Source organism: Rhinoderma darwinii, chromosome 10 (genome assembly GCF_050947455.1).
Source record: "Rhinoderma darwinii isolate aRhiDar2 chromosome 10, aRhiDar2.hap1, whole genome shotgun sequence".
Lineage (NCBI taxonomy): Eukaryota > Metazoa > Chordata > Amphibia > Anura > Rhinodermatidae > Rhinoderma > Rhinoderma darwinii.
In genome coordinates this window covers 40,239,392-40,264,268 of record NC_134696.1, presented here as the reverse complement: position 1 = coordinate 40,264,268, position 24,877 = coordinate 40,239,392, and the positions used below count along the sequence as shown (strand labels likewise).

Genomic DNA, 24,877 nt, shown 5'->3' with positions numbered 1-24,877 from the left:
GGGTATTTAGATACAGGGCTTGGACAGCAAACTGAACATTTGCCTCAGGAGAAGGAGAGCCTAGCTACAGCTCTGGTTCCACTACTGGTTTTAGCTCTCAAATATTGAGGCAAAACACTGACCAAATCATTAAGGCCTCATGCACACAACCGTAGGCGTGTGCATGGCCTGTGATTTGCTGCTGGGACGGCCACGGAGTGTCATCCACGCAAATCACGGACCGTGCACATGGCCATGCACATTAATTTCAATGAGCCCGGACCGCAAAATGCGTCCCATATAGGACAAGTCCTATCTTTTTGCAGTCCAGGCTCCCGGGCAATGCACGGTCGTGTGCATGGGCAGATAGAAATTAATGGGACCGCAATTCACCCGCAGATTTGCGGGTGAATTGTGGCCGCAAAAACATGTTCGTGTGCATGAGGCATTAGTGTGAAAGTGGCCCAATATGGAGGGGAACACATTTACTAATCCTGAAGGCCAAAATCAGCTCTATGATTAAGGGTTTATTTTCTGTTTTGCCCCTGTAGTTTATCTGTCACCCTCCTTTATGGCTTCCATTTTCACCTTGCTTTTTGAGGCTTTGCCGCATGAATTAGACGTTAGGCCGGTTTCACATGATTGTAATAATTCTTTGATGTTGAAGTGTTATCTGAAACTGAATAAAAATATAATGTGAGACTGAGATTTTTCATGTTACATAAACACAATGTAAGTACGATTGCAATTTCTGCATTTTTAGTCACTCTTCGTTTAAAACAACAATGCAGTTTACTTTGTATGTAAAAATAAAGACTCTTTGAACTCTCACCATCTACTGGGTATAAGGGGTACTGCAATTTTTCTTTTTTGCATGGTCCACAAACATGAATGATTTATTAGTATATAGTTAGTGTATATATTAACTGCTTGTAGTGTTGAGAAAATACTAATTTCTTACTAACGTGTTTCAGTTTATTGCTGAAGAAAAATACAGACGTGAGCAAGACAAACGTATCACTCTACATTAAAGCACTAGGTACAGTAATAGTCGTTTAATGTTGATGATATGAATTGTTTACAAATAAATGACAATACATATTATATTTTATTAATACATGAAACTTTTTAATGGAGACAAAAGCCAGCATTACCCTATTCTCTGATTTCTATTATTTGTTACTCTTGTAACCCCCAGAAGTGGGGCTAGGTTTAGTGCATACTCTTTATACATTGAACTCAACAGTAATACAGTATGCAGTAAGCGTCTAAGCTCCCTCTAGTGGCAGCTACAGGCAGCCTGAAAAATATAAATTATCTATGTCTATAGTTGTGATTTGTAGCTCTATAGCAGAACAATTTTGTTTAAATGCTATAAAAATATGCTAAAAAGTTTATGAGATAAATTTTTTTTGTAATTTCAAAATAAAATAAAAAATTTAATGTAGGTATAAAAGTTTATCTTCAAGGGAAGAACTGTATATTGGCAGCCAATCAGCATCAGACCTTGGCAATGCCGATTGGCTGAGAATTGCTGATCGACTTTATTAGCCTTTCAGTAGTCCAATGTTAATAAGCAGACACAGCGTACAGCCAACTAATTCTGCTTTGTGCACTCCTCATTGTTTTTTTTGTTTTTTTTAAATGGTCACTAAGTTAACACCTCATGGCCATCTCATAGTTGCCTGTATTTGAATGTAGACGTCTCATGAGAGGATCGCTAAAAACTATATAATCGTGAACTTTTTAAAGAGCTCTACTTAGAATTACAAAAAGGGAGTAAAACGTTGAAATAATATTCAATTCTATTTCTATATTCACTGAAAATGTAAATGTCCTCAAATGTCATAAGTTTAATTGCAAAAAATATTTGGATACAATTATGTCAACAGAGCAGATACTTGATAACAAGAAGGTTAATTAGGTTTTACCTTAAGACATCTCTGGTTTGACGTAAAAGGGTGTCCGGAGTTTTCCTTTAAGAAAAGTTAATAGAATACAGAGTTAACTTACAATACAAGTCTAAAACTGATTTTTCTTTACAGAGAACATGGCCTACGCATATGATGATCAGGGGGGATATGGAGATTTCTGGGAAGCAGAGACCCTGCCTAACTTTCGGGAAATCTTACTTCGCAGCAACGACAAACCAAAAAATGGGAGGATTTATGTGATGTACCATGGCACCACATTAGATGCAGCCATTGACATTATTCAGAATGGTTTTAAGAGATCACGTAATGGCATGTTAGGCAAAGGCATATATGTCAGCAGAGATATAGCGAAAGCAGCAGCGTATCCGGTAGATGATCATTGGGATCAGGTTATCTTAAAGTTGAGAGTGAATGTAGGTAGGGTAAAGATGATTGATCGTCAACACCATCCATTGCAGAAAAGATGGCACAAAGAAGGGTATGATACTGCATGGGTGCCTCAGTACTGTGGCATGGTTAGCAGTGGATTAGAAGAAGATTGTATCTGGGACCCTGAAAGGATTAAAGTTGTAGAAATTGAAAAATCCCCACCATTGTCTGTGCACAAATATCTAAATGAATGGCTTGTAAGGTGTACAGATGATGAGTGATCCCTCACTGCCAAAATATACACAGCACATATCTGCTATGTGCCACAGTCAATATGTATGCAATACCTATACACATTACATTAAAAAAATACAATGTACTGTATGTGTTTTCATCATAATTATGTCAATGTAGTACATGAGAGGTGCAAATAAAAACGCCAATAAAATGCATACAGGGACATGACACATGAGAAGTGACTAGTTGTGGTTACATATAGATGCATAAAGGTAAGAAATATTAACATTTTCATTTTTTATTTCATCAATTTATATAGCGCCAAAATATTCTGCAGTGGTGTACAGAGATTGTCAGCACTTACATTAGTCCCTGTTCCCAGTAGGGCTAACAATCTAAATTCAAAATTAAAGGGGTTGTGTTACCACAGTCATTATTGGCATATCCACGGGATGTGGAAGGAAACGAGAGAACCTGGAGGAAACACACGCAAACATGCGGAGAACATCCAACGCCATGCAGATATTCTCCTTGGTGGGATTCAAACCAGCACTTAGTGCTTTATGGCAGTAGTGCTAACCACTAAGTCACCAAGCTGCCCATTTTCGAAGGTCGGGTCAGGTCTAATGGGACATGCTAAGAGGGTTTCAGAGAGTGATGGAAACCTGGGTGAGGTCATGTAAAGAGACTATGATAGAGGAGCACAGTCAGGTTTGGGGAGTATTCATAAATCAGGATGGAAGTGTTGGAGGTGCACCAGTTGTGAAGAGATTTGAACTTAAAGAGGCTCTGTCACCACATTATAAGTGCCGTATCTCCTACATAAGGAGATCGGCGCTATAATGTAGGTGACAGCAGTGCTTTTTATTTAATAAAACGATCTATTTTCACCACTTTATTAGCGATTTTAGATTTATGCTAATGAGTTGCTTAATGCCCAAGTGGGCATATTTTTACTTTAGACCAAGTGGGCGTTGTACAGGGGAGTGTATGACGCTGACCAATCAGCGTCATGCACTTCTCTCCATTCATTTACTCAACGCATAGGGATCCTGCTAGATCCTTATGTGCTGTCTTATAGTAACACATTAACAATACTGAAGTGTTTAGACAGTGAATAGACATTCCACGGGATGTCTATTCACAATCTCTGCACTTCGTTACTCTATCTGTGGTAGTTACAGCAGAGGAAGCGTAATCTCGCGAGATTACGCTGTAAATGACAGGTAAATGGGGTGTCGTGCTCCTAGCACCAGGTGAGCATACCACTACAACACCTTCCACTCCAGATTGCTGGTGGGTAATGCCCTATGTTTGCGCCATATTTTTTCCTTTCAGCTCCACTCTGCAGGCCTCAGGGCGCTAGTTATGGGACACAGTCCACAGGACTCAGGGTAGCTACTTCCCAATAAGCACTGGTTATACCATCCTTCCAGGCAGGGGCGGGACCCAGGACGAAGGCTTCAAGATGCGCCCTCCATCCGTCAAATTTAGCTTAATAGCTGTTGAATGTACATCCGTTCATGTTACACCGAGGACACACAATGCATCTAACAAGCCAAAAGATTAAGACAAGGGGAAGATATTGTGACTGCACACCTAGATATATATATATATATATATATATATATATATATACTCTACAAACATATAGACTTTTCACCTGCACACACTCTGCACACCTGCATACAATTCAGACATATGCACTTTGTACACCTGTACAGTCTTCAGTCACACAATCTCCATACACTCAAGTTTCTTGCTCACAATCATCTTGCATACACCCACTGGACATAACACGTACAGTATAATCTGTATATACAGGTACTCTCTTCACATACACACACATATACCTTCCATACAATGAAGATAACACTTACTCTATGGTCTCCTGAATGTAAGGTGGGTGAGCAGACCCTGCACACTAAATTACAAAGTCGGCAGCTGTAAGGGGGAGGCAAGGGAGGTTATTAGACAATGAGCTGTACATTTGCTGGGGGTATGGGGAAAAGGGACAGGCTTTCTGACTGCAGCAGTGACAGTATACCCTTGGTCTGATGCCTTTGGAGCTGCTGACCTACAGCTTGTCCTCCTTTCTACACAGTAAGCTCCTAAGTGGCAGCAGTACAGACCGAGCAATGCTCTTCATCAGCACATTCTCTGTTTTTCCTGTAGAGACCTGGGCATTACTTGAGTAAGGGGTTTTGGTGCCATCTAAACTAGTTTTGTGGAGGTAGTATTGTAGATTTGATCCAATTTAGAAAGCTTTCTTGAGGTGCCCCATCCCCCACATCAAACAACTTAGCATAGAGTCGCTGAAATAAAAATGTAAAGAGAATATTTTTTTTCTTCATTAAATTGCACCCCCATACATTTGAAGTTAAATGGTTCCCTAGACAAGTGCCTACTTTGCCTACCCTTTGTCCTGGCCGTGCTTCCAGTAGCTGACTCATAACATCCCACATGAACCAGCAATGGCTCCCAAACAGGGCAAGTTCCCAACACTTGTGGCTTCTCCCTTAGCGACAAACATGAGGGTCTATGCACAGCACACCTTGGGGATTTACAGGACTTCGAGCCTGTACTTCAGAATGGCCAACTCTCTTATGACGGCTCCTCAGATCCACTCTGCACCTTTGCCCTTACATCAGTTCAAGGCTCTGCGAGGGTCCATACAGATGCACGGAACCTCCTGGATTAATGGCAAGATCTCATGACGCAGCTGCGTACGACTGCCCATTAGTCCTCCACTACCAAAAATAACCAGGGTACGCCTAGCACCCCAAAACATGACGGGCATGAGTACAATGTAAGACAAAACAATATACTGTATGCAATATATACAACTTTCAATTTCAATTGTACTAACTATGTAACTTAAAGGCACAGTAACACAGTTTTATGTAAGGGGAGAAAATGTGCAGGTTTACTCCCCTTACATGCAGCCTTATAGGAAAGTTATCCAAAGCTATTAGGGAAAAAAGGAAATAAAAAACCTGACTATCAACACAGATAAGGCTCTGTTCACATCTTGTTTTTTCCCTACATTTTACGAATGTGTTGGGAAAAGCTACCATAGTATATGACAAACATGTGACCACAAAGTAGGCAACCGTATGCCATATAGTTGCATTATTCGCCCATTGACTTACAGCAGCTATCTGTATGAAAAGGCGCAGCAGCCTATATTTCCCATTTAGTAAAAAAAAAAAAAGAAGGTATTCCGACATATAGCGCCTGAACGTATATCAAGAGGACGCTCTTTTGGCATACTTCAGGTCCACTCCTCACCATGGTTGCTGTCAGCGTATATGCCTGGAACATTACCTGGGAAAAAGTGAGGGGGCAATTTATTAAGAATTGCGTATCATACATCAGTCTTAGGCCTCATGCCCACTTCAGTTTTTCGTCAGGGTGCTATCCATTCTTTTAATTGATAGCACCCTGACACGTTCATTTCAATGGAGCCATGCACACCTCCGTTGTTTTAACAAAACCGTGCAACCGTTTCGTCAAAAATAGGGCAGGTGCTACTCCTGCCCCTTTTTGACGGAACAGTCTCGGCCTTTTCATTGAATTTAGTTCGTGGAACGACGAACTGCACACGGAAACCATCCGTGTTCGGCCCGTGTTTGACGGAACCATAATTAGCGGCCGTACAACGGCCGACGGAAGTGTGCATGAGGTCTTAATAGTAAGAATAGTTGAAGTAAGATGCGACACATTAATTAAGAGGCGACCGCGGCCATGCGCCATCAATTTCCGCTACATCGCTTATAAAAAAAACAAAGAAAACAAAACACATACTCACCTCAGCGCTCCTCTTCTCCCTATAGCTCTCTCATCACTCCACTACAAGGTACTAATGCAGAGCAGCCTTATATGTGGTGCAGCACAACAACAGTGCTGCTTCGCATACAACTTTATGATGCTGCCCGTGGTCATGACATTGTATAAGCCGTGATGGACTGATGAGGAAGTCTAACAAGATAAGTGGTGAGGGGAGTTTTTTTAATTTTTATTTAACTGACCAATGGGGGGACAGTGGGGTAGTCTGACCAGAGGGGGGAATGATAGGAGCCCAGCCCGGGCCTCTACCTTGCTTCCACTTGTAAACAATCACATCTAAGTTCATAACTTAGATGTGATCGTTTACAGGTGGATCCTGCATGTCACAGACATGCAGGACCTGCCGACACTGGACCTATCAGGTCAGTGGGACTGACGGATTCAGTGTAAAGCGAACTATGCAGCTGCTCTGTATAGAGAATACAGAACAGCCTTATCTCCAAAAGTAAAAAGATTTTTTAATAAAGACTAATTACAAAGTTACACTAATCACACCGACTAATCTATTTATTAAAAAAATTAAAAAAAATGCCCTCAAGGGTTTACATAGCCTTTAAGGCACAAAATACTGAAGTTATTAAGGGGTTAAAAGGTATATTTCCATTTCAAATATACAGTGGATATAAAAAGTCTACACAGCCCTGTTAAAATGCCAGGTTTTTGTCATGTCAAAAAATCAGTACAAGATGAATAATTTCAGAACTTTTTCCATTTTTAATGTGGCCCGTAATCTGTACAATTCCATTGAAAAACAAACTGAAATCATTTAGAGGGGGAAAATAAAAAGAACAAAACTACAATAAAGTGGTTGCATAAGTGTGAACATTCTCTTATAATTGGGGATGTGATTGTGTTCAGAATTTGCCAGTCACATTTAAACTCATGTTAAATAGTAGTCAGTGCACAGCTGCCATTATTTAAAGTGATTCTGAGTAACCCCATATAAAGTTCAGCTGTTCTAGTAGGATTTTCCTGACATTTTCTTTGTTGCTTGTGACAGCAAAAGCCATGGTCCGTAAAGAGCTTACAACACATCAAAGGGATCTGATTGTTGAAAAGCATCAGTCAGGAGAAGGGTACCAAAGAATTTCCAAGGCATTAGATATACCATGGAACACTGTGAAGACGATCATCAAGAAGTGGATTACATTTGGAACAACAGTGACATTACCAAGAACTGGACGTCCCTCAAAACTTGATGAAAAGACAAGACGAAAATTGGTCTGGGAAGCTACCAAGAGGCCTACAGCAACTTTAAAGGAGCTGCAGGACATTCTGGCAGGTACTGGTTGTGTAGTGCATGTGACAACAATCTCCCGTATTCTTCATATCTGGGCTGTGGGGTAGGGTGGCAAGACGTAAGCCTTTTCTAACAAAGGCTTACGTCTTACTGCCCCATACAGTATAATGCCCCCATACAGTATAATATCCCCTATAGCTGCCCCATCCAGGTGCCTCCATAAGGTATAATGCCTCCTCAGCAGCTACCATATGAGCCCCCCTCTCATACTCAGTATAATGCCCCCATACGTACCTAATAGAATAATAATAACATAATTACTTATCTATCCTGGTTCTCACGACGGGTGGAGGATCCTTCTTCTCCTCTGCACTGTGCTGTGTGACTCGGAGCAGGCAGGCGCGATGTCGTCACTACATTGCGCCTGCCAGTGCCCAGCATCTCGCGGCACAGTGAATGCTTGAGCAAGGCTCCAGCATTGCACTGAACTGTATTTGCGTCCTGAGGATGCAAATACAGTTGGAAGCGCGACCAGTGCTGTGTGGCAATGGGGGCCCCGCGGGCCCTCCAGGCTTAGGGGCTCGGTCGCAGTTGCGACCCCTATGGCTACGCCACTGGACCCAAAGCATACCTCTAAATCAACAAAAGAATGGCTTCACCAGAAGAAGATCAAAGTTTTGGAATAGCCCAGTCAGAGCCTAGGCCTGAATCCCATTGAAAATCTGTGGGGTGACCTGCAGAGGGCTGTACACAGGAGATGCCCTCACAATCTGACAGATTTGGAGCGCTTTTGCAAGGAAGAGTGGGCAACAATTGCCAAGTCAAGATGTGCCATGCTGATAGACTTCTACCCAAAAAGACTGAATGCTGTCATAAAGTCAAAGGGTACTTGAACAAAGTTTAAGGATGTGCAGATTTATGCAACCACATTATTTTTGTTCTTTATTTTTCCACACTAAAATATTTTAGTTTGTTTTCCAATACAATTGTACAGATTATGGGTTACATTAAATGTGAAAAAAGTTCTGAAATTATTCATCTTGTATTGATTTTGTAACATGACAAAAATCTGGCGTTTTAACAGGGTTGTGTAGATTTTTTATATCCACCGTATCTGCATAGCTCCCAACCATCCCGGATCCGGCGGGACAGTCCCGGTTTCTCAACCCTGTCCCGCCGTCCCGGGCAGTCTGAAAAATGTCCCGCTGGGCGCTGCAGCTGTATCAAAACATCTGATCGCTGCTGACAGGCGCCCTGCATGCGATTAGCGCCAGAAGGAGGCAGGAGGTCTTGTGGCAGTATTCCAATAGGGGTCGATGCCGGCCTGGGAGTGGACCAGTCCAGTCACCTGACCTGTCTTCTGAGTTCACCAGTCAGGTGACGGGTCAGGTGACTGGACTGGTCCACTCCTGGGCCGGCACCGACCCCAGTCAGAGCGCCGCTGCAAGACCTCCAACCTTCTCCTAATGGTGAGTGATGTCAAGGCAGAGCGGAGTGGTAGCAGTAGGCTACCTCTACCGCTCTGGCGGCATTGTGGCACGAAGTATAAAGGGGAGGGGGGTTGTGTGGCACTATGTACAAGGTGGGAGGAGGGTTGTTTGGCACTATGTAAAAGGCGGGGTGGGGGGTTGTGTGGCACTGTGTACAAGGGGGAGAGGGGTTGTGTGGCACTATGTAAAATGGGGTAAGGTGGTTGTGTTGCACTATGTAAAAGGGGGAGGGGGGTCGTGTGGCACTATGTACAAGGGGGAGGGGGTTGTGTGGCGCTATGTACAATACGGGGCTGTGTGTGGCGCTATGTACAAGGGGGCGCTGTGTGTGGCGCTATTTACAAGGGGGCTGTGTGTGGAGCTATCTACAGGGGGGCTGTGTGTGGAGCTATCTACAGGGGGGCTGTGTGTGTAGCTATCTACAGGGGAGCTTTGTGTGGAGCTATCTACAGTGGGGCTGTGTGTGGAGCTATCACTACAGATGGTCAGGTACTGGATCGTACCCGGCCCTTCCCAGCACCCCTGGTGGCAGTGGGTACTGGGGTAATAATGGGGGGTTAGTTGCAGCCTTTTTACCGACTCACACTAAGCCCCGCCTTAGTTATAGACGTCAATCAGACAACTGCCATTATTTAGCCACTTTTGACCTTCCTGACAGAGCCTCATTTTTCAAATCTGACATGTTTCACTTTATGTGGTAATAACGTCGGAATGCTTTTACCTATCCAAGCGATTCTGAGAGTATTTTCTCGTGACACATTGCAATTTAAGATAGTGGTAAAATTTGGTCGATACATTCAGTATTTAATTGTGAAAAACACCAAAATATAGTGAAAAATTGCAAAAATTTGCATTTTTATCAATTTAAATGTATCTACTTGTAAGACAGGCAGTTTTAACACACAAAATTGTTGCTAATTAACATCCCCCATATATCTACTTTATGTTTGCATCGTTTTTTGAACACTTTTATTTTTCTAGGACGTTACAAGGCTTTGAACTTTAGCAGCAATTTCTCACATTTTCAAGAAAATTTGAAAAGGCTATTTTTACAGGGGGCAGTTCAGTTCTGAAGACACTTTGAGGGCCTTATATATTAGAAATCCCCAATAAGTCACCCCGTTTTAAAAACTGCACCCCTCAAAGAATTCAAAACAGCATTTAGAAAGTTTCTTAACCCTTTAGACGTTTCACAGGAATTAAAGCAATGTAGAGGTGAAATGTACAAATTTCGTTTTTTTTTTGCAGAAATTCATTTTGAATCCATTTTTTTTGTAACACAGAAAGTTTCAACAGAAAAATGCAACTCAATATTTATTGCCAAAATTCTGCAGCTTTTAGAAATATCCCACATGTGGCTGTAGCGGGCTTATGGACTGAAGAACTGGCCTCAGAAGCAAAAGAGCACTTAGAGGATTTTGGGGCTTTGTTTTTATTAGAATATATTTTAGGCAGCATATCAGGTTTGAAGGACTCTTGCGATGCCAAAACAGTAGAAACCCCCCACAAGTGACCACATTTTGGAAACTATACCCCTTGAGCATTTTGACCCCACAGGTTTTTTGCAGAAATTATTGGAAGTAGGACGTGAAAATGAAAATCTACATTTTTCCCAATAAAACGTAGGTTTAGCTAATTTTTTTTCATTCCCACAAGGACTAAAGGAGAAAAACCACCACAAAATTTGTAGAGCAGTTTGTCTCGAGTAAAACAGTACCCCACATGTGGTCATAGACTGCTGTTTGGACACACGGCAGTGCTAAGAATGTAAGCAACGCCATTTGGCTTTTGGAGCTCAAATTTAGCAGGAATGGTTTGCGGAGGCCATGTTGCATTTGCAAAGCCCCTGAGGGGACAAAACAGTGGAAACCCCCCACAAGTGACCCCATTTTGGAAACTACACTCCTTGAGGAAATTATCTAGGGCTATAGTGAACATTTTGACAACACAGATTTTTTGCAGAAATTATTGGAAGTAGGACGTGAAAATGAAAATCTACATTTTTCCAAATAAAACGTAGGTTTAGCTAATTTGTTTTCATTCCCACAAGGACTAAAGGAGAAAAACCACCACAAAATTTGTAGAGCAGTTTGTCCCGAGTAAAACAGTACCCCACATGTGGTCATAGACTGCTGTTTGGACACACGGCAGGGCTTAGAAGGGAAGGAACGCCATTTGGCTTTTGGAGCTCAAATTTAGCAGGAATGGTTTGCAGAGGCCATGTTGCATTTGCAAAGCCCCTGAGGGGACAAAACAGTGGAAACCCCCCACATGTGACCCCATTTTGGAAACTAAACCCCTTCAGGAAATTATCTAGAGGTATAGTGAGCATTTTGACACCACAGGTTTTTTGCAGAAATTATTGGAAGTAGGACGTAAAAATGAAAATCTACATTTTTCCCAATAAAACGTAGGTTTAGCTAATTTGTTTTCATTCCCACAAGGACTAAAGGAGAAAAGGCATCACAAAATTTGTAGAGCAGTTTGTCCCGAGTAAAACAGTACCCCACATGTGGTCATAGACTGCTGTTTGGACACACGGCAGGGCTTAGAGGGGAAGGAACGCCATTTGGCTTTTGGAGCTCAAATTTAGCAGGAATGGTTTGCGGAGGCCATGTTGCATTTGCAAAGCCCCTGAGGGGACAAAACAGTGGAAACCCCCCACAAGTGACCCCATTTTGGAAACTACACCCTTCAGGAAATTATCTAGAGGTATAGTGAGCATTTTGACCCCACAGGTTTTTTGCAGAAATTATTGGAAGTAGGACGTGAAAATGAAAATCTACATTTTTCCCAATAAAATGTAGGTTTAGCTAATTTGTTTTCATTCCCACAAGGACTAAAGGAGAAAAGGCATCACAAAATTTGTAGAGCAGTTTGTCCGGAGTAAAACAGTACCCCACATGTGGTCATAGACTGCTGTTTGAACACACGGCAGGGCTTAGAAGGGAAGGAACGCCATTTGGCTTTTGGAGCTCAAATTTAGCAGGAATGGTTTGCGGAGGCCATGTCGCATTTGCAAAGCCCTGAGGGGACAAAACAGTGGAAACCCCCACAAGTGACCCCATTTTGGAAACTACACCCCTTGAGGAAATTATCTAGGGGTATAGTGAGCATTTTGACCCTACAGGATTTTTGCAGAAATTATTGGAAGTAGGCCCTAAAAATGAAAAACTAAATTTTTTCCAAATAAAATGTAGGTTTAGCTAATTTTATTTCATTTCCACAAGGGAGAAAGGAGAAAAAGCTCCACAAAAGTTGTAAAGCAATCTCTCCCGAGTAAAACAGAACCCCACATGTGGTCATAAACGGTTGTTTGGACACACGGCAAGGCTGAGAAGGGAAAGAGCGCCATTTGGAGCTAAAATTTTTCAGGAATGGTTTGTGGAGGCCATGTCGCATTTGCAAAGCCCTGAGGGGACAAAACAGTGGAAACCCCCCACAAGTGACCCCATTTTGGAAACTACATCCCTTGAGGAAATTATCTAGGGGTATAGTGAGCATTTTAACCCTACAGGATTTTTGCAGAAATTATTGGAAGTAGGTTGTGAAAATGAAAATCGACATTTTTTCAAATAAAATGTAGACTTAGCTATATTTTTTTTGATTTCCACAAGGACAAAAGGAGAAATAGCTCTACAAAATTTGTAAAGCAATTTATACCGAGTAAAACAGTACCCCACATGTGGTCATAAACGGGTGTTTGGACACACGGCAGGGCTGAGAAGGGAAAGAGCGCCATTTGGAGCTCAAATATATCAGGAATGGTTTGCGGAGGCCATGTTGCATTTGCAAAGCCCCTGAGGGGACAAAACAGTGGAAACCCCCCAAAATTGACCCCTTTCGGGAAATTATTTAGGGGTATAGTGAGCATTTAAATAAATGATCCAATTAAAAATCCATGGATGTGTGATAAACTTTGAAGCACTCCTTTATACACAGGCCAGGTGTCGCACTGATAAATGGTGTCTCGTCTTCTCCCCCTTTTGAAACAGACTTTGCACCTTTTTTGGGTCCTTCCCTTTTTACCAGTGGAGGGGATTTTGCTGGGAAAGTGTTGTCCTGGTATAATACGTGGACTATCGCTTCTAGAAGTACTGGAGCCCTCCCCTTCCTGGTTCCCAAATACAAGGGCCTTGATAACCACCTCTTGAAAATTAAGGAATGTCCCTGTCCAGCCTGCACATTGGTATAACACGTAAGCATTATACAATGCCATCTGCACCATGTGCATGGCCAGCTTTTTATACCACACCTTTGTTTTCCGCATTGCACTGTATGGCTTTAGTACTTGATCAGAGAGATCAACCCCTCCCATGTACTTATTGTAGCCGAGGATGCAATCTGGCTTGGGGGTCATTGTGGTGGTACCTCGGACAGGTACAGGGGTGCTGCCGCTACCGTGTATTGTGGTCAACATAAGGACATCCCTCTTGTCCTTATACTTGACCAGCAACAAGTTATCGCTGTGTAGTGCCCTGCTTTCTCCCTTTCTTATTGGCTGCCCAATCAGATTTCTAGAGAGGCCTTCTCTGGTTTTTGCGCAAGGTGCCGCATGCTGAAGTATTTCTGGTGGAGAGGCATTTAAATAGTGGGATGCTGGTGTAAAAGTTATCCACGTAAAGGTGATAACCCTGGTCCAGCAGTGGGTGCATCAAATCCCACACTATTTTCCCACTAACTCCCAGGACATGGGGGGCATTCTGGTGGTTCTATCCTGGTGTCCTTCCCTTCATAAACCCTAAACCTGTAGGTGTACACTGAGCTGCTCTCGCACAGCTTGTACATTTTAAATCCGTACCTCGCCCTCTTGCTTGGCAGGTATTGGCGGAATTTTAGTCTCCCCTTAAAATGTACAAGGGACTCGTCTATTGCTATGTTCTTTTCGGGGGTGTACACTTCTTGAAATTTGGTGCAGAAATGATCAATGACTGGCCTGATTTTGAATTAGCGGTCGTATGTGGGGTCATCACGGGGTGGGCACTGTGCATTATCACTATAATGCAAAAATGTAAGAATAATTTCAAAACGTGCCCGGGTCATTGCCATGTGATTAAATGGGGTGCTGTATAAAACATCCGTACTCCAGTATTGCATAATCTTTGGCTTTTTTACTAGACCCATATGTAGGACAAGGCCCCAATATTTCATTATCTCTGCTGCCTACATGGGGATCCACCTAACAAATGATGTTGACCTTGATAAAGTCAATTTCTGTGAGGCCTGCAGTCTCTAACCGAATTCCTGAGCTCCCTGTGAAATCCGGAATGTGAGACTCATAATTATCAGGGGGTGGGTTCCACACGATATCATTAATTTGGGGGGTTGCCTGAACTGATGTCCTGGGGCGCCTTTGTGGAGGTTCCTCATCACTGGATGAGGATGATGAGCTCAAGAGGAATGGGGCAATTTCCTCTTCTTCCTCGCTGGCCGATTCAGTGTCAGAGGCCAGGATGGCGTATGCCTCCTCGGCTGAGTAGACCCTTTGGGATGATTGGGACATTTTTATTAGGGGGTATGTAGTGCTTCCACACGTGTAATAATTTATTTTTATAGAGGTGGTTGTGTGTGTTGTGCTTTTACACGTGTAAATGAAATTTATTTTAAAAAAAAAAGGAAGAGAAGAAAAAGAAGAAAAATTCATGACTACCTGACACTAAGAAATAAATAACTAACACTAACTATAACCCAGTAAATAGACTCTAAAACTGTCGCTGCGCTATCAAAAATTTAGTGAACTAACTTCAGTTAAAAAAAAACTGAATGTCCGTCACTAACGGTCACTGATCAGTGCTCAGTGGCCGCAGGATGCACACACTAAAATGGTGTGTACAATGGGTACAAGAAAAAAAAAAAAACTGCGTAAAAAAAAATTACCACAGATGCTGATCAGTGATGGCGGTCACTGATCGGCACTCAGTGGCCGCAGGGCGCACACTTGGAGATGGTGAAGAAAAAAAAAACGCCCTGTTCCAAAAATTGAGCGCACAGAGCGATCAGTGATGGCGGTCACTGATCCGCACTCAGCGGCCGCAGGACGTAAAAAGCGGGAGAGGGGGGTGAAACGGTACAGGGATAAGAAGTTTAGGAAAAAAACAAGTGCTGCTGCTAAAAAAAAATAATCAGCAGCAGCACAAATGATGACGATGACGGTTCACTCTTCTGCAGGAAGCAGTCGGATGAAGACGTCACAGCAGGATCGCAGCAGAGAAGGCCTCAGATTCAGTAAGATGACTTCACAGACGGTTACACCAGCTCTGCTCACCGTTCCTAACCGGAATGAGGTGGGCAGGGCTGGTGGAGGGTGATTCAAACACCCGCCATGGCTGCGATTGGTCGGTCGGTGCAGACCGACCAACCGTAGTGATTGCGGGGCTGGCATCACCGCCACTTTTTACATGGAACATGGTAGTGATTGGTGCTGTCCTAGACAAAAAGCCGCAAACGGCCGCAATTGGCCGGTCTGAATTGACCGGCCAATGGCGGCCCCCCTGGTCATCGTGTACAGATGGCCTGCTGTTATGAACTTATTTACTTTAAAACTTTCTAATTTTTTTTCTGTAACTGTTTTCCCGTTTGTCGTAAGTTTACGACATTTTGCAGGAAGCACTGGCTTTCCATGACGTATACTTACGACAAATGTCGGGAAGGGGTTAAAAAAAACACAGAGACATAAGAAAATATATTTGATAGAAATAAGAACTCCCCCACACATGACAGTACAAGGGCGACAAGGGGCCACACAAACACCCTCCTGTCTAATAAATATAAAACGACACAATTAAAATTGGAAGGTGCTTGTCACAGCTTTATTAGATGTTTTCTTTTACAGAACCTGAGAATATATAAAGAACAAGTATAAACATATCATAACCATAATTAACCTATTAACATTATGTGGCGAAGTCCTTGACAAGCTCCAAAACATAAATAAAGCAATACCCTTAAACCACTAGCCGTGACCATATAAGCTACAGTGGCGTCACCACGGGTATGCTAAAGCACCACGCTTCCCAGGGTCCGCCCCTTAGAGAAGCCCAAATCCATCACTTTATGTGTCAAAGACAGCAATATATATTAAACATAAATAGCATTGCCAAGGACCCGCCTACACCAAGAACCAAAGCAAAAACCAATAATCCGGAATCTGCAAAACAAATGCATATACAGATGAAATAAACTACTTGTATCCCTCCTCCACACAAACCCTAATACAAAAGAAAAATAAACGGGAGGCCAGGCGGGACCACATTTTTCAAGCCATGAAATGGCTTCCCTGCTTATCCCACTATATATATTGTTATGGTATAAATATATGTATAATGTATCTGGGGCCCCAAGGAGTGAAATGTTATAGAGGAGAACATGTGTTACAATAGAATGGGTATTTTAGAAAGGGTAAGAGAGGAAATAGTTTGCAGCTGCTCTGCTGTCTCTCTTGAAATTGCGAACAGATGGCGGTCAATCACTTGACCAACCCCCCTAAGCATAAAAGGGAATACCTTGTGTTCCACCAATGGGTTTTATTGAATATACAGATGACTCATATGTTATGGAATGTTTTTGTTGTGATGCTATAAAAGCGACCACTACAGTTAAATAAAGTCAGAAGGATTTTTACTTTGAGAAACGTCTCAGTGTATCTGTTGCTTCTCCGAGCTCGCCCCCCCACCTGATTTGAACCTGCATGGAGATCAAGGCGTAACGTGACCTCAAATTGCGATCACAGAAATTGGCGCCCGAACAGGGACTTGACCAGAAGGACGGCACCCCACCTAGGGGATCTCCCGGGACTTGAATGGCGACCACCCGGACGAAGGAACGTGCAGACCACTGCTGCAGCAAGGTAAGAAGACTTAATTCTTACAAACTCTGCTCTGCACCTTCCTGTCTGGTAGGTCACCTTCCCGGTAGTACTCCTGAGGGATAGAGGGGCCACATGAGGGTATTTTTAGTGTAAAAATCTGGTCAAGTCTATATGTAATCCTACCCTCAGGATAAAGTGCCTGATCTCCATGGCAGTATTTGTATGAATGTTGTAGAAACCCAGTTTTGTGTCACAAATGCATTTTAGAATAAGGAAATTGTTTTTGGAAAAAACTTCCGATAATCCGGCAAATTACCAGAAACATGTGTACATGCTTCAGGTGACTACGGGGATTATGATAGGCTAAATTTAAGCCCGGAAATCGAAAATTTTGTGCAATCTGATAATCCGGAAAAATGCCGAAAATGTGTGTACAGCATTGAGGTACTTGCAGAGATTATCATGCACTGATTTTCAGCTCAAAATTCCAGAATTTTTTGCAATGTGATAATCCGGCATGTCAAAAGAACAGCTTGATTTTACGTTTGCCTTGTTATTTGGATTAGGAATATTCTTATGGTGCGGAGGGCACGTACTCGAGTGGTGTCTCAGACGAAGAAAGTAAGATAGTTATAAAAGGACTGTGAAAGGGAAAGATCCTCTGGCCAGAGTAGAAGAGTAAGTACGGAAACTAGAACTGTCTAAAATAGATGAGAAAGAAATTCATCTGTCAGTAGCTAAAATCTGTAACAAAATAAGAAGTATCAAGTGGATAAGTAACTGTCGAAAATAGGCAAGAAAGAAATTTGCCTATCAGGAAACTTACCCCTTGAATTACTTAGGGTGTGCCAAAAAAGGCCACCACTTACAGTCACAAGATGAGGAACTTGGTGTTCCTATTAAGGAGTTTCGAGGGGATAAGTAACTGTCTAAAATAGGTGAGAAGAAATTCACCTATCAGGAAAATTACCCCCTACGTAACTTAGGGTCTGCCCATAGGCGACCACTTATAACTAGTGAACAATGGGGAACTTGGTGTTCCTATTACGAGTTGAGCACCCACAAGGACTGACAGCCAAACAGGTAGTAGCAGAAAGAGAAGGTAAAAAGGCAACGCAAGGAACGAATCAGTTAATGAAGGCATGTGGAATGGGAAAAGCGGGAAGATTAGATCGGGAAAAATATAGATGATATAATGAGCAGATCCTTTGTGGGATTATTGTTTAGTTGGTTGTAATTTGGCTCAGTTGGATAGTGTATACAGAGTGTACGTAGGTAGTGTGGGACTTTCCCTAACAGCCAATAGCCATAGTGTTTGTTAGTGAAGATAAAAACTGACAGAGAAGGGTATGAGTCCCCTCCATCATAGCAGGGCTATGGGCAACAGTCACGGCAAACGAGAGTAGGTATGGCATATGGATGAGCAAGCACCTGTTAAAAGGGTGTAAGCTTACTAGGGGATCGTAAATCCAGAACCACACAGAGTCAAATGACAAAGCAGATTGGAGTAGATGGATTGTAGCATCTTTTAGAAAACAACAAAGAGCCTACAAATGTATGTAATGTTAATACACTGAAGTAAAAGTGCAGGAGGTTGTCAGAGGAAATTCATATATTATAAAGTAAAGTTTAAAGCAAAGGAAGCTATAGAAGTAGTAGTTGTTTTAATGTTGCAAATGACCTTATAGTAAATTCCCATACGATATAATTTAGAATCAACTAGTGTGATAAGAGAAGGGGGAGGTGAAGAACAGCTGCTGGTGAGATAAGAAATGTAATCTTATTCTTGAAATGAATGGACACAACATTAAATGCTGATATAGATATTTTGTATGACTTTGTGTCATATTGTATGTATTAGAAAACAGGACCAGCCGACGCCCGGTAATGGCGTCCGTACCTCATGTTGAGTGTGTCCTCATTGTTGGTGGGAAACCCCCTGCGCACTGTTTCCAATGGGAGAGGCTGCCCCCCCTGCCCCTGATTTGGCCACGCCCGGCCCATCCAAATCAGTATGAAATAATCACCTTGTTAATTTTGTCATTTGTAGTGTCTTTTCTATTTACAGAAGTTCCAGTCTAGTTCACTGATGAAACAACACGTCATCATAATATAGAGATGGTGGCCGACAGATTGTACGGTTAAACATTAACGTAGATAATTCTTATACAATGGTGTGATGAATGATTGCAGATACGTATGTTGTTTTGCCGGCATTGAAAGTGTTAAGATTGTGAGAGAAGAAGTTGTGAGAAATGAGTTTGTGACCCCCCTCCCTCCCCTCTAAAGTGTGCTGTGTTTGGGAGGAGGAGGAGGGGGGCTGACTGGGTGCAGTCTGCAGGGCTGATGAGACAAAGGGATCTCAATATGCACTGCTGAGATATATATATATATATATATATATATCAGTAATGTCTACAAACCGAAATACATTTCTTCTCTTTTGCGCAAGCGCTGTTGGTTATAAAAGTTACGATATTTATGTGTTATGATGTGATCAGATTTCATGTGTTTTGATAATTCAGATGTATTAAACTACAGATACTGTGAGACACGGGGGGGTTTTGAAAATGTATGTGCCCCCACCGTTATACTGTTTATTGGTTTGCAGTAATTAATGTTATCAGAGAATAATATTTTCTGTTTTATTGAATAACTAACTACAATTGTTCTATTTTTGATTTCACACATGAGTTATGTCATTGTAAAGATCAAATGTTTGTCAGGAAAAAGTCATTTTTGTTTCAGGCTGTTGTACATTACAAGGGGTTAAATTAGTGTTATGTTGAGATGTAGTTTTGAACTCTGCTACATCACTCTCGCAGAGTCCACAAAGGGGGGAAGGGTGAAGGAACTGATTAGGTACAATTTTGGTTTATGTGTAAGAGACCATCCCCCTCCAGCAAAGTTACACAGGAGGTGATGTGACATCACTCGCACGAGTTTTTATGGATTTAGATGAGGGAGAAGGCAAAACAAAACTTGTATATTACTGCTATTCTAACTCAAGTACAACCTAAGCATTTGTCCACTGCAAGACATTTGAGATTAACCTGTGCTCTTCTTCTTCCTGAGCAGGTTACTTTACACCGCTGTACTACATTGAACCCAGCTACCTTACTGCCTTTGGAGCAAGGGGGAGAAGACGTAGGTAAAGTATGGTCACAATTTTTGTCTGAAACTGATGAACATGATTGTATGGCCCTTATGGCCCAGGAAACAGTGGGCTTTGCACATATGAAAGATACCCCACTCCAAAACCCAGACCTAATACTCTTTGTGGATGGTTCAAGGTATTGTGTAGAAGGATCTTTTCTTACAGGATATGCAGTAACCACCGAAGATGTAGTCCTAGAAGCAGCCTCCTTACCAGCGTCCCGCTCAGCACAAGAAGCGGAGCTTAAGGCCCTGGCAGCAGCATGCCAACATGCAGAAGGAAAGACAGCAAATATATACACTGACTCTCCATATGCTTTTGGGATTGCACACGATTATGGCCCCATATGGAGGGCAAGACAATTTTTGACCTCTGCAGGTACACCTGAAAAGAATGCAGACTTTGTAAAATACTTGATGGAGACCCTGATGTTACCCACAGAAGTAGCAGTAGTAAAAATTAAAAGCTCACACTAAGGTGAGTTCACCAGAGACAAAAGGGGAAATGCCCTGGCAGACGAAGCAGCAAAGCAAGCAGCACAGAAGCTACCCGTGTTAGCAGCCGTATGTCAGATAAACGATCCAGAGGAAACAAGACCAGCTGTAAGCCCGGAACTACTGCAAAAACTTCAAGGACAAGCAACAAAAGAAGAAAAAGACAAGTGGACGGCCCAAGGAGCAACGCTACGAAAAGATGGCCTCTGGCAATGCAAGAATAAACTGTGCCTGCCTAAGACAATGTTCCCAATGATGGCCCAGATAACACATGGAGAGACACACCAGTCAAAAACGGCAATGATGGACTTGGTTAACAAAACCTGGTATGCTCCAGGGTTTAGTGTGATGGCCAGCAGTTTTACACAAGGATGCATGATCTGTGCAACACATAATATTGGAAGAACTGTAAAAGTACCACAGAAGCACACACCCAGACCTATATATCCGTTCCAGAGACTACAGATAGACTATATTCAATTACCAAAAGTCGGTACCTATGAGTATGTGCTTGTTTGTATTGATCTCTTTTCAGGATGGCCAGAAGCTTTTCCAATAACCAAAGCTACAGCCGTAGCCCCAGCAAAGAAACTGATCAACGAGGTGGTGTGCAGATATGGAGTTCCAGAGATGATCGAGAGCGACAGAGGAACTCATTTTACGGGTGAAATCATGAACTATGTGTTGTCAGCTCTAGGCATAAGTCAAGCCCTACATACACCATACCATCCACAAAGTAGTGGGAAGGTTGAGAGACTAAATGGGACTCTCAAATTGAAAATCCAAAAAGCAATGGTAGAAACCGGGAAACCATGGACCGAGTGTCTACCATTAGCCTTGTTCTCAGTAAGATATACGCCCACAAAAAGAACAGGTCTCAGCCCATATGAGATCTTATTTGGGTCGGCTCCCAGATTAGGATGTTATTTTCCACAGGTGCTCCAAATGCAGTATGGTAGACTAACAGATTATGTATAAACGCTGAACAAACAATTGACCAAGGTGTATGCACAAGTCTTTGCTTCCATTCCAGGTCCTGATTCAGTTGACGTATAAGCTAGAACCAGGAGATTGGGTCGTTGTCAAAAGACACGTGAGGAAAAGTCTAGACCCAAGATTTGATGGTCCGTTTCAAGTCCTACTCGTTACAAGCACCTCTGTAAAGCTCGAAGGAAAGACAAGCTGGATTCACGCCAGTCATTGTAAAAAGGTTCTTCAGCCAGAAGAATGAAGATCTTTGCGGTTGTTGCGGCGGTTGTTGCGTGTGCTCTTATACAAAAAGGCAGAACTGCTACTCCTGTACACGTAATCAGTACAGAATCACTGGAACAGTTCAGGACAGGGTGGGCGAATGCCACAGTGGATAGAAAGCAGGGTAACTACACCTGTAAGGCCAATGCCCCGTGTTATACTACAAATGTGACTACAACCGAAGGGACTTGGAGAAAAGGACCACATGGAGGGACTGTGTACCTTCACATAGACAAAACAGCCAGCATTAGCATACAAGAAGAGACGGCTGATGTTTTGTTGTTATGAACCAGATTTACAGTATCTATAGAAATATACAACCAGTAAAAATAGAAATGAAATGATAAATAAGACTTATGAAAGATGCAACAAGGAGAGGCTCAACTCTACGATTGTAATAAAAGAAACTGATGGGATGATATTATGTATGAATAATAGCCAAATAAGAAATAGAAGATATTTTGTATTCTTGATAACAATTTTAAGAGATAGTTTTAAGCCACATATAACAGTACAAAGTCTGGAAAGAATCCCACACACTTGTAAGAGCGCTGTAACCCAACAGCAGAAAAAGAATGTACACTTCAATATTTCCTTCCCTGAATCCCCCAGCTGTCATAGACAAAAAAAGAGAATGGTATGACACGCTATTAGGAGGGGTAGGAACGGGATTAGGAGTATTGAATGGGATACAGTTAGAAACAGTTATGAACAAATTAAACTCAGTGGGAGACGACACATCTACTGCATTAAGGATAGGTGCCTCATGGTTACCTACTACCTTTGCCATACAACAGAAAGGGTTAACTATAGATGAACTGTTTTTAAATGTTTTTAATGAAAGTATGCTAACCGAATATAGAACATTACAGAATGTATCAACTTTTGTAAATTGGACAGTATGTACGCTTAAAACGATGTGGCAACAAGAACAGATGAATAATTTTAAGAATAAATTGTTTAGTAGTCATGTTAGGCAATGGACAGACATTCTGCCCATAGGAGAGAGAAATGATACGTGGTTATTGTTACAGCCTGAGTATACTGAGTGTACACCTAGATGGTGCGCAGGAAGACTAATAGCATTTAATGTGAAAAATCCTACTCTATTATGCAAATTTATTGTTATGCCAATGGTAATGATTGATCCGGTGACATTATTAGGACAATATTGGATGCCAGAAATGAAAGGAACACACACAGATTCTCAAAATAAGACAAGGAATATAGATTTGTGCCAATTAACAGAGCAAGGATATGTATGTAATGAACAGTCAGGGATATATGAACCCTGTCTAATGCAGCACCAGGATAATGTATGCGCACTCACTATAATCCCAGAAGCTAACCTACAGGTTTATATTGAAGTAGGTCCACAGCATGTATGTTTAATAACGAACAACAAGCAGACCCTTAGCCAGTTTAATCTCATAGGACCATTTTCAGGATGTCTATACAATGTGACGCATTTGACTTGGGGGAACCAAACTATAGTGTTCCTGCCTACTTTAGAAGAAATAATGTCCACTGTATGGGTACCTGAACCTTTGCCCTATGGAAATTTTAGTTTGCCACTGGAAGAGTTAAAACAAGTGTTACAAAAGTCTAAAGACGTAAAGAAATTGATAGCAGCCCATAATGTAACTCTAAGTAAAGTGAAAGTATTGGCTACAATAGCAGCTAAGGAAGTAATACATTTATTGTCAGCAATAAAAGATGCCAGTGCCCATCACTGGTATGACATATTTACAGGATTTTCCCCCACTGCCACTAAGATACTGCATGTGTTATTCCAACCCTTGATATGTTTCATAATATTGTTTATATTGCTTACATGTTTTAATTGTTATACATTTTGCAAAATAAGGGAAGCATTCAATCAGAGGCCTATACATTATGATGAAAGAGTGTTGTGAGATTACCCCACCTACATACCTGTGTGAATCAAGTGAAGAAATGGATCGAAGCCTTGCTATCAGGAGATAGAAGTAGCATTGGAATTTAGGTGTTGGTAAAATCACAAAAGGAGGGATTGTTATGGTATAAATATATGTATAATGTATCTGGGGCCCCAAGGAGTGAAATGTTATAGAGGAGAACATGTGTTACAATAGAATGGGTATTTTAGAAAGGGTAAGAGAGGAAATAGTTTGCAGCTGCTCTGCTGTCTCTCTTGAAATTGCGAACAGATGGCGGTCAATCACTTGACCAACCCCCCTAAGCATAAAAGGGAATACCTTGTGTTCCACCAATGGGTTTTATTGAATATACAGATGACTCATATGTTATGGAATGTTTTTGTTGTGATGCTATAAAAGCGACCACTACAGTTAAATAAAGTCAGAAGGATTTTTACTTTGAGAAACGTCTCAGTGTATCTGTTGCTTCTCCGAGCTCGCCCCCCCACCTGATTTGAACCTGCATGGAGATCAAGGCGTAACGTGACCTCAAATTGCGATCACAATATACATCCCCTTAACTCCACCGCCAATGCTCAAACCCCCTAGCACAATTCCTAACTCAAACCCACCCACCAACCTATAATCAAAATACCCCTCTAGGTGACCCCTTGCAGGCCCAGACCCTTTCATGACCGCCCTCTGCCCAGCTCTGCTCATCGCAGTAGTCCAACGAATCTAGAGCGTAGTCCAAACAGTCCAGCAGAACCTGCAAAACAAAAAAATAAGGTTACTAATATGAATAAAAATACTTCTCCTCAGCTCCAGCTCTGTCTTCCCTGCGCTGCAATAGAAACTAGACGTCAATGAAAAATAATTCCCCTTCATGTAACTCTGATACCTGTCAGCTGAAGAGTCAAGCCCCATTATGTCTGATTCCCAGGTGTTTCTTTTTGGTTCTCCGCCATGGGGAAACATTTTTCCCTCTGGCGGATGATTTTTCCATTGACTGGTAGCAGAGTTACACAACTGGAAAAAAAAAATCCCCATCATGTAACTCTGCTACCTGTCAATTGAAAAGTCATCCACCACAGGGTCTCCCTCTTGACTTTCATTGTTCTCACCCTTTTGGTTTGTCCTGCAGCTGCTGCTGCCGTGATGAGCAAATGTTA

At 42.0% G+C, this 24,877-nt stretch overlaps 1 long non-coding RNA gene across 1 annotated transcript; it reads left to right on the top strand.

Moving 5' to 3' along the window:
- Nucleotides 1–19,546: 19,546 nt before the first annotated feature.
- Nucleotides 19,547–24,172, top strand: LOC142661979 (uncharacterized). Its single transcript, XR_012850855.1, has 2 exons — nucleotides 19,547–20,056; nucleotides 21,590–24,172. It is a non-coding gene; the product is annotated as an uncharacterized LOC142661979 (long non-coding RNA).
- The last annotated feature ends 705 nt before the right edge of the window (nucleotides 24,173–24,877 follow it).